General features: G+C 33.3%; 1 long non-coding RNA gene across 1 annotated transcript; it reads left to right on the top strand.

The window, feature by feature from the left end:
* Positions 1–3,894: 3,894 nt before the first annotated feature.
* On the top strand, positions 3,895–6,564 carry LOC118182440 (uncharacterized). The gene is made up of 3 exons (XR_004757067.2): positions 3,895–4,032; positions 5,353–5,511; positions 5,969–6,564. It is a non-coding gene; the product is annotated as an uncharacterized LOC118182440 (long non-coding RNA).
* Positions 6,565–10,741: the final 4,177 nt, after the last annotated feature.

The following is a 10,741-nucleotide window of genomic DNA, read 5'->3' as shown; positions in this document are numbered from 1 at the left end:
CCTTCCGCGTACCCAGAAGACAGAAGTTGAAAGGAAAGCTTTAAACGAGTAGAGGGGCCTGTAAAAGCGAGGGTCCAGACCCCGGAAGTTTCGAAAAAACCCTCAAGAAGATACTTAAATACGGTCGTCGTAAAAAACTCACATATACCAATTATACAAGTTCTGGTTGGCGATGTACCAGTAGAAGCCCTCATCGATACAGGGACATAAGGTAATTTTATGAGTGATACATTTTTTAAGAAGAATTTTAATAGTTTACGATTATTTAAAAATAAAAACACAGAAATTATAGCAGCGCAAGGAAAAACTTGTCAATGCATTGGGAAATTATCATTACAAATACAGGTAAAAGATGAAGCCTCAAAGTCAGAAATTTGCAGAGTTCAGTCATTTTAGGCATGGAGTATTTAAAGGCCGCGAAGGCCAAACTGAATTTTCAGGAAAATTCGATTATGCTGGATATGGAAAGGAGGGTGGTGGAGCTAGTAAGTTGCGGTGTTTCACAACCGCAAGTGGACCTTAGCCATTTGAATGACCATGAAAGCCAAGTCATCCAGCAAGTGGTGAGTACTTTTTCGAACTTGTTTTCAGAACGGCCAGGTAATTGTCAAATTGTTACGCATGATATACAATTAACTGCCGACAAACCCTGTAGGACTAAACCTTACCGGTATGATAAGCAGAAAGAACAAAGAATTGAAGAACACATTCAGAAAATGTTGAAGAACCAGATAATAACGCCCATAAATAGTGAGTACGCAAGTACAGTCGTACTAATTAGGAAAAAGAATGAGTTCCCTCCCTCGGATAAAAGGGCTTGGAGGTTTGCTATCGATTACAGAAAGCTTAATAGTGTTACTAAATTCCCAGTTTACCCTTTGCCGGTTATAGAGGAAATTATTAGAAAGATTAAGTCTACGGGATACATGACTACGTTGGACATAACGTCTGGCTACTATCAAATAGCTATGAGACCCGAAGACATACATAAAACTGCGTTTATCACAAAATCAGGCACTTATGCATTTTTACGCATGCCCTTTGGGTTGTGTGGGGCCCCGTCAACATTCCAGAGAGCTATGGACATTGTTCTAAAGCCTGTCCTAGGAAAATCGACTTTAATCTATCTAGATGATATAATTATAACGAGTAGTATGTTGGAACAACATATTAAAGATTTAGAAGAGGTTTTTAAATTATTAAAAGAGGCCGGTCTTACAATTAACGCATCAAAATGCTAGTTCGCGACTAAAGAACTTAAATATCTGGGTTATAAAATTTCGCGAAAGGGTATAGAAACTCAGCATTCAAAAATAAAAGCCATCAAGAATTTCCCACCTCCCAACACCGCCAAGAAACTTTCTTCTTTCCTTGGGTTATGTTCTTATTATCGGTCGTTCATAAAAGAGTTCGCGAACATTGTGGAACCGCTGATAGCAATTAAAAGAAAGAAAAGTAAGTTTACGTGGACAGCAGAGGCAAATACAGCATTTGAAAGGTTAAAAGAAGCGCTCATCAATGCCCCTGTTTTGAAATTCCCGAAAGGGGACGAAAACCTGGAAATTGCAACAGATGAGTCGGACTATGCCGTTGGTGTGGTGCTCATGCAAAATGGCTTTTTTTAGTAAAACTTTAAACTCTATGCAAAGGAATTATACAGCTACAGAGAGAGAAACATTAGCCGTATTAATGGCTGTACACAAATTTCGAGTTTATTTCGGCAAAGCGCCAGTAACAGCAGGGGCGTAGCTAGAGGGGGCCAAGGAAGCATCTGTTCCCGGGCGCAGAATCCGAGGGGCGCCAAACTGATGTTACGACATTTTAGAATTAAATGTTTTCCATCCTTGGCAAGCAGTAGGGGGCGCGAAATATTCAGTTGTCCCTGGGCGCTGAAAACCCTAGCTACGACTCTGAGTAACAGTCTTTTCGGATCACGCGGCTGTTGGTAGACTTTACTCGGGGAAAAACTAACGCCCAGGTTAATAAGATGGGCTTTAAAACTTCAAGAATATAACATAATAATTAAATATAAACCGGGTAAGGAAAATAATGTTGCTGACGCACTATCTCGAATAAAACTGGATGATGAAGGCAATGAACTCAAATGCGCTGTGTTGACTTCAAAAATTTTAGATTCTAGAGAAACAATTATTGCTGAATTGAAAGCTGATCCTGAATTTGGAAGTATCTATGCGTATTTGAAAGACTCCGAAAGCTTTGAAAACACAGATATCGATGCAATAAGAAATAGAGCAGAAAACTATGAAAAAATAGATAATTTATTGTTTTATACGAAAGCAACAAACGAAAATCTTGAGTATAAACCAGTCATCCCAGCCTCGCTTCGAATAAGCATTTTGAAGGAATTACACGACGCGAAAACAGCGGGTCATTTAGGGGTCAGAAAGACTTTAAAAAGGGTACGCGAGGCGGTATATTTCCCGCAGTTATACAAAATAGTAACTGCGTATGTCAGGTCCTGCAATCAATGTCAATAAATGATATTAATTACACCCCGGCCGGGTACTTAAATAGCATTCTCGCTACATTTCCGAATGAAATTTTAGGCCTAGATCTTCTTGGTCCTTTCCCCCAGAGTGAGTTAAATAAAAATCGTTTTCTTTTAGTAATTGTAGATCATTTTCAAAATGGACAGAAATTGTTCCACTTAAACGCGCGTCAGCCGAAACAGTCGCAGATGCATTCTTACACAGATACATTTTAAAATACGGTGCACCGATAAAAGTCATTAGCGATAACGGTAAACAATTCGTTAGCCAAATTTTTGAAAACATTTGCACTGGACTTGGCATACTCCATATCAAAATGGTTCCGTATAGACCACAGGCAAACATCGCAGAAAGAGTTAATAAAAATATTGTAAAAATAATTCGAAGTTATGTTAGCACACATCACAAGCGCTGGTATGGCTACATAAATGAGTTAGCTTACGCTTTAAGAACAGCAAATCATGATTCTACGGAAAAACTCCAGCAGAATTAGTTTTAGGACGGAAGTTAATTACGCCATTAGATAAATTATTCTTTGTGCAACAAAGAGAGGAAGAATTCAAACAAAAAGATATACAGAAACTCATTGTTCAGGCGGTTAAAAGTTCGGATACGGCAAGAAATAGACAGAAACTGTACTATGATCGAAAACGCCGTGAAGCAGATTTTAAAGTTGGGGATAAAGTGTTAAAGCGGAAATTTTCTTTATCAAGTGCCCCATACAATTTCACTGCAAAGTTGGCTCCAAAATTTGAAGGCCCCTATGTAATTCAGGAAACCAAGGGAGTCGTATTGTACCTTAAGAACGAGAGAGGGGAAATCTGTGAAGCAAGTCCCGACCAGGTGAAAAAATATTATAATCAAAATGATTTTGAAATCCTTAAAAGTTTCTTGCAGGACTTAAGCGCAAAAAGAAGTGAAAGGTCCAGAAGTAATGCCACCCGCTCCACCACCCAAGAAGCAGAGAACAGAAGAGGAACCTAGGCCTTCTACAAGTCATGCTAGGGTCCCGAAAAGAAGGAAGAAAAATGGTCAGACTCCATTGAAGAAATGCAAGAAATCAACGCCGCCGCGTAAAGAATCTTTGGTAAATAGGAAAAGACCAGTTACAACGGCCCGCAGTAGGAAATCTGAGTCGAGGAAACCACTTCCATGGCCAGAGTCAAGAGCAAACAAGGCTGCCGTTCACGAGAACAAAAAGACAGAAGGAGGAACGAAAAGATTGCCACCAACAGAAGAAATTCAAGCAAGATTCCAGACCGGAGGCCGCCAAGACCATCCGTCCAGGGGCAAAACGGAAAAGACAGGAACCCGAAGACTACCACTCCAAGAGGCCGGCGTACAGAGGCAGTGCCTCCTAGATTATAAAGCCAATGGACAGGTTGTAGAAACAAGTGTGACGTCAAAGTTAGTAGGCCCACGTGATGTTCTCGAGGTTTGGATTCTCAATTGGGAAGCCATTGCTTTGCGGTGTACATAGACTGGAATGTTAGCACGTGCTGTCGGGGAGAAGAAATACTTGGTAAGTTCGTATTTATTGAAATGTAACTTTATATTTTGTTCATTGAAATAAACGCTTGCTATTACTAATGTTGAATTAAATTAAGTATTAATTGCTTAATTATTATAAACACACGTATACTTATTATGTTTATCTCCGTATTGATTAGCCATTATTATTATTATTAATCTTATTTCTGAATTTACTTAATATACTTTGTTTAAGTGCATCACCGAAGTTTTAATTTTATGTGTGCAGTATCTAATGTTACGTATTTTCTTTTATAAAAGTTTTTTTTTTTATTATTTCATTACTGTTTTACGAATTTTTAACCTAATCATTTATACAAAGCTTAACAGTTTTTAAAAATGTAATTGAAAGTAAACCTATACAATAAATCTAGTTAAATTAATAATTACGTATATCAGTTAACAAACGTATGTACGCTAATATGTGAGTGTGTAGAATAAATATAATAGCTAATATGTATAGCTAATATGTGAGTGCATTGTATAATGAGTGTAAGTATAAGTGAGAATGGCAAACTTTTAAAGTTATGTGATCAAAGCGTTCAGTATTTGAAGAACAGTCTAGTAAAAACGTTTGTTTTATTGTGAGTTTAATTATGTATTAACTTATCACTATTGAAAGATGTATTTTATGTGGTTTCTAAATTTATACTGTGTATTTGCATACAATGTATTTAAATATTAAAGCAGTAAATTCATCTTAACATTCCATAAATAGTGTTTAGTTTACCAAACAAAGTCTTTCTTCAGATTTCACGTATATATTTTACTGTTCAATATTCTAAATATTCTAAACATGATTCACCTGAAGTTTGATATTATTTTCATTTGACTGTTTCAGCATGTTTTAAATATCAAAATTATCATCATTGATGCAAGTAATAATTTCAGTATAATAATAGATATCTTAATAGAAGCTTAGGTGTTCTTCAGATACGAATTTCTTGAAGTCTCATTTATTCAAATGGGCCCACCAGCGGCCGAGCGGTAAAGTCGCTGAACACTGGTAGTTCGGCCCGAGGTTCGAATCCCGCGAACGGGCTGGATGCATGGGCGTTTTCGTGGTTTTCCCCATGTGTAACGTGTATATGAGCCAGTTTCCCTTAGAAAGTCCTCCACGAAGGCATCCCTCCCCTTAGGCAGATAGCCCTCGAGGCTTTGCCATAATCACACACACACACACATTTATTCAAATGTTTGAAATTCTCCACCGTTGGTTTATGGTGTATCGAATTTCAATGTATCATTATGCAAATTTAAATTGTTATAACATTTAGTATTTATATAACTGATTTTTGTACTGTTTTTACAGAAAATATGCCATTTAAATGCTGTGTAACTGGTTGTCGGGGAAATTATAAAGGTACTGAAAAGGTGCATACATTTTCCTTTCCCAAAAATGATGCTCTTAGAGAGAGGTGGCTAAGAAATATACCTAGGAAGGACTTCTCAGCAACTCCATATTTCTCGGGTAGGTGTAATCCTAATTAATTTATTAAGATTCAATAAATTGTTGGTAGAATATTCTTAGTCTGCTATGGAAACTTTCTGCAAGCTATAATTTTTACCTCTCGCCAACATGTATAAATAGGTTTCAGTGTATAGTTTTCTATTTGATGAATCAACAAATTACATTTAATTTACAAACATTCAAGGGCTAATGATACTTCGAAGCTCGTTGCTGTATAAGCCATAGAATAGGCAGGAGGTCGTATGCTGTCATGATCAGATTTTTTATATGTAGTGTTAACTGATCCTTAAATATTTGAAAGAAAATTTTAATTTGCATATATGCATTTAAAATTTAACCTGCCCAAAGCATTGCCAAAGCTTGGATGTTTTTATTTATAAGGAAAGTGATTCAATCTTGCTTTACAGTTGGTTGTTTTAAGAAGTTAGTTACATGATGTCTTCCTTTTACTTAATAGGTGTGCCATAAACATTTTCAACCTGATGACCTCATCTGGGAAACATCAGCTTTCGATGAAAAAAATGGGAAAATCATTAAAGCTTCACTGCAGAGACCAAAACTAAAAGAAGGCGCTTTTCCTAGCATATTTGATGGCTGTCCATCGTATTTATCTTCACAAGCTGGTAGTTCGAGAAAAAGTCCGAATGAGAAAAAAACGGAACGAGAAGCAAACCTCATGATGAAAGCTATTGCTCATAGTAAATTATCAGCTGCTGAGTATTATAAATCGAGGACATTTTCAGACTTTAATGAACTTTTAACCTGTTGTATGCAATATAAATTTTCTACATTTTGGAACGTTGTGCACAAAGACAATATCTTGATGTTTTTGAATTTAAAATGCACTGATGGATGTGTAAAATTGCTTTATGCAGTCCACATTACTGCAGATCTTTTATTATCTGTATCGTTTCAAAATAAGTTATTGACTCATATCAGTAGTAAGTATAATGAGTTACCTATAAAAGTAAGTAATATTAATGAAATTCATGAAATACTTGATCATATTGAAATGTTAGAAACTAAAGACTTAATGAAAGTTAAAGTGGTAATTTGTTAAAATATGGATATACAATATCTCGTAAAGCTCTGTGGTCTACAAATTTAGAACGTCAAAGTGTGAAACTGGCTTTACAAATTTTCAACGATCAAACATCACAAGGCCTGAAAGAATTAGGAGTAAAGCATAATTTGTTAAATTTTCACGAAACATCTGCATATATTAAAATATTTTCGTCGTGGTTTTCAATAATGAATGTTAAAACACCAAACAAGGGGGTACATTCTTGTGATGACTTCTGTAAACCATTAGTATGGAATGAATCAGACAAGAAGTTTGTATTTTTAAATAATTTTCTTGATTGGTTGATGAAATGGAAAGAAATGAAGAGTGATACGGGTAGGTTGACAAAAGAGACACTTTCTGCTCTTATATTAACAACAACGTGTATGATAGAAATGTGTAGGTATTGTCTAGGTGAACTTAACATGGCGTATTTTTTGCCCGGTAAAATTCAGACAGATGAATTGGAACATCGTTTTAGTTTATATCGCAGGATGGCTGGAACAAATTATCATATATCACTTCGACAGGTTTTTGAAGTAGAAAACAAACTACGTGCATGTTCTGTATTAAATCTAACTATGATATCGAAAAGTAAAGGGACAATTGTTATCGATGACTTTTCTAACTCTTTTGATTTGATTAATGATATTTCTCATGAATCTATTGTAAAATATTTTCATAATTTCAAGCATATTAATGTCACAGATAATGATCTTGAAACTATGGTTGATAAATTACCTTTAATTGCATACTTGGCTGGATATTGTTGCCACTCAGTTATGAATAGGCTAAAATGTGATGACTGTGGAGGTAATTTAGTTATTGAAAAACCACTAATAATTCCTCCCAATTTCAAACATATTCATAATTGTGATAGAGGTGGGTTAAAGTACCCATCTGCTGATGTCATTAATGTAATACTGCATAATTTTATTGTCATACAGAAGCTCATAAGCCCTGAATATGAAAATAGTTTCCTCCAAGTATGTAACCAACGTAATTTAATATCCACTATGACATTAGAAATTCTTATGTGTAAGGAAATTAAAATTATTTCCTGTAAAAACCATTTGTCACGTAAAATTATGCAACTGCTTATATACTCATGCACAAATACTCTTTTAAACAATTATTGTAAATTCAAAAATGATAGCTTTTCTAAATATTCAGATAAAAGAAAACTAAAAACACTTTCTATGTAAGCATAATAAACAAAGAATATGTTAGAAATGTACCAATATAATTTTTTGGCCTGAAAATAATTTTAGTGCATTTCACTTTTTTAATTTTAATTGCTCTCTAAACATGCATTAGTAAATATATGTGTAATTTTATTATTTTTGTAATTTTATTTCTTGTTTCTGTATTAAAATATTAAAAATTATGGAATTGTATTTAAATATGTTATATAAATAAATAATTTTAAAGACTTCATTTGTTGTACTGTATTATTTTATATAGGTAAGAGTAATAGTTGTCCGTTACATACCAGCAATTAATTTAGATTTATATTAATGTTTTTCACATCAAAATATTTTTTCATTTAAAATATAAACTGTATGCTTGGATGTTACTTTTAAGTAATCTTTGTATATTATTATATATATGTGATATATTAGAAGTTTGTACGATGAGAAAACTTAGTAGGTACTATGTGTATATATTTACATGCATGATATTTTAATCACAGGATTAGAAATATGGATGCGTAAACCCAGAAATTCGGAAATATAATTGAATAATTTGGAAAGATCTTGAATTTGGGAGAACAGATGAACTTGGGGAGGGGGGAGAAAATAAAATTTAGGATAGTCAATTTTAAGGTCGCCAATTATTTCTTAACATAGCCATCATATTTTATTATATCTTACATATGTAATTATGTGTTTGTAGATGCATCTGAAGAAGCTGTTGGAAGCCAGGATGGGAACCTACATCCAAGTTGGTTTTCATTCTAGAAAATTAAGGTCTTATGAGCAAAATTATGCAATTACTGAATTAGAATGTTTTGTATTGGTGATGCAGATAAATTTTATTAATACTTACTCAGTAATTATTTTACTGTACATACTGATCACGCTGCTTTAGTTTGGCTTAAGAACATTAAAGATCTTACAGGTAGGTTATTTAGATGGTCTTTAAAATTATCTATGCATGATTTTGATATAAAATATGAAAATAGTTCTACTAATATTGAAGCTGATATGTTAACTAGAAATCCTATTTGTCAACATTCAAGTTTGGAAGTTAATTTATTCTCATTAGAAGAAATTAAAGAGCATCAAAATTTAGATAATGTATATAATCCTAAGTATAAAGAAATTAATGATGTGTTAACTATTAAAAAGCAAGGATTATACAAAATCATAATAGCAATCTCTCTTTGTACTAAATTACTTTAAAAGGCTCATATTAATCTTGTCAATATTATTGGTCAGGAATTGTCTGTCCAAGATGCTAAAATTTTTTGTAAACATTGCGAAGTATGTCAGTTTAATAAGAAAAGTAAACAAAAGAGATTTGGTTTAATGTGAACCTTTTGAATTATTATCTATTGATACTGTTGGTGGTTTAAACTATTATAATTATATTAAAATGTATATTCACTTAATTATTGATCATGCTACTCATTAAATATGGATTTTTTGCTTCTAAAAGTGTAACTACAGATAGTTACATAAATAGTTTAAGACAAATTTTTCAAATTCAAGTACCAAAGAAAATTTTAAATGATAGAAATGCTTCTTCTTCCAAATTTAAGCACTTTTTAAGAAATCATAATGTAAAACAATTATTAACTACTAACGGGCCTCAAACTAATGGTAAAGTTGAACGAGTTACTCAAACAAATATAATTAAACTGTAAATTAAATTCTTATCAGGCTAATATTGCATGGACAAAATTGTTACTTCAAGTTACTGAATAATGTAATAATACGCCTCATTGTGTTGCAAAATTCCCGCAATCTTATTTAATGTATGGAAAATTGCCTTATGATCCTCTACTTGAAAATGAAGAAGTCTGTCCACCAATCCTTTCTTAACATAGCCAGAGTATTTAATTATATCATATATATATATATATATGTTATAATTTCCACACATTTGAGAGTATATTTAAGACTAATAAATGTAAATTTTCCTTGATGAAATTTTAAATTCTGATTTTCAAGGAATACGATTTTATGAAAACATGATATTATGTCTATAGATGAGATAAAAACAACATATCAGAAATTTTTAAGATATTGAGGAATTTTGGTTTTCAGAACTAATTTTTAATTGAATGATTTGAAAATTCAGCATCTACTAATCGTTTTATAAAGCCAAATTCGATATTCAAGATCAAGTTTTGCTGGACTAAGTATCAAATCTTATTACATTACATATGAAATTTTAATGCATCTTTAATGAGTTTTATTGCTCTTGCATTGTAATGTTCAAAGATATTCCGATAGTAAAATAAATTTTTTATTGCGGAAATATAGTTTCTGGATTATTCTGAGAGTTCATTATTTAACGCAAATTCATACTCGTATGCACGGAGAAATCGCTATCGGAAGTTCCGCCGTTTCATATTCTACGGCCTAGTGCTCGTGACGTCACAGACCAGTCCGACGGCTTTATATCTAGGAGGCACTGACAGAGGGCGAAAAAGAAAAGTCACCACGGACGAAACTCGAAGAACCCAAAGGCGAAGATTGACTTCTATGAATTCCATATTTTGGGAGTAATTCTGCCAGAAGAGGATGTCGGAGTTCCAAGAATCGAAAACTCAAAGATAAGTTAAAATCTTCTATAAATTTTTTCTTTTGTTCTGAAATGTTATGCGTAAATACGAAGTTCTATGTTTTGACGGAAGTCAATTTGTCTCGGTTGAGACTTAGTTTTGTTTTACTTTATTTAGCTAAGGCAAAAGTATTATTTTCTTTAGGTATAAAATCTAAGAGCAAGCAGTTCCTGTTGGTCGAAAGACTAATTCTGTTACGATAGAGCCAAAATTTGGCCGAAAGTAAAATTACTTCGTATTCTTGTATTAATGAAAAATTTAGTTTCAGTGCCGCCAGCTTGGCGAAGACAGCGTGAAGTAAAATTTTATTTTTATCTTATTATTGGTAAATTGTAAAAATCATATGTATTAGGATTTTGTAAATATACGTAAAT

The sequence above is a fragment of the Stegodyphus dumicola genome, chromosome 4, assembly GCF_044657685.1.
Source record: "Stegodyphus dumicola isolate Sdum_Otavi_A_Nest chromosome 4, ASM4465768v1".
NCBI lineage: Eukaryota > Metazoa > Arthropoda > Arachnida > Araneae > Eresidae > Stegodyphus > Stegodyphus dumicola.
Note: the sequence above shows the minus strand (reverse complement) of the source record. Positions and strands in the feature narration are given on the sequence as shown.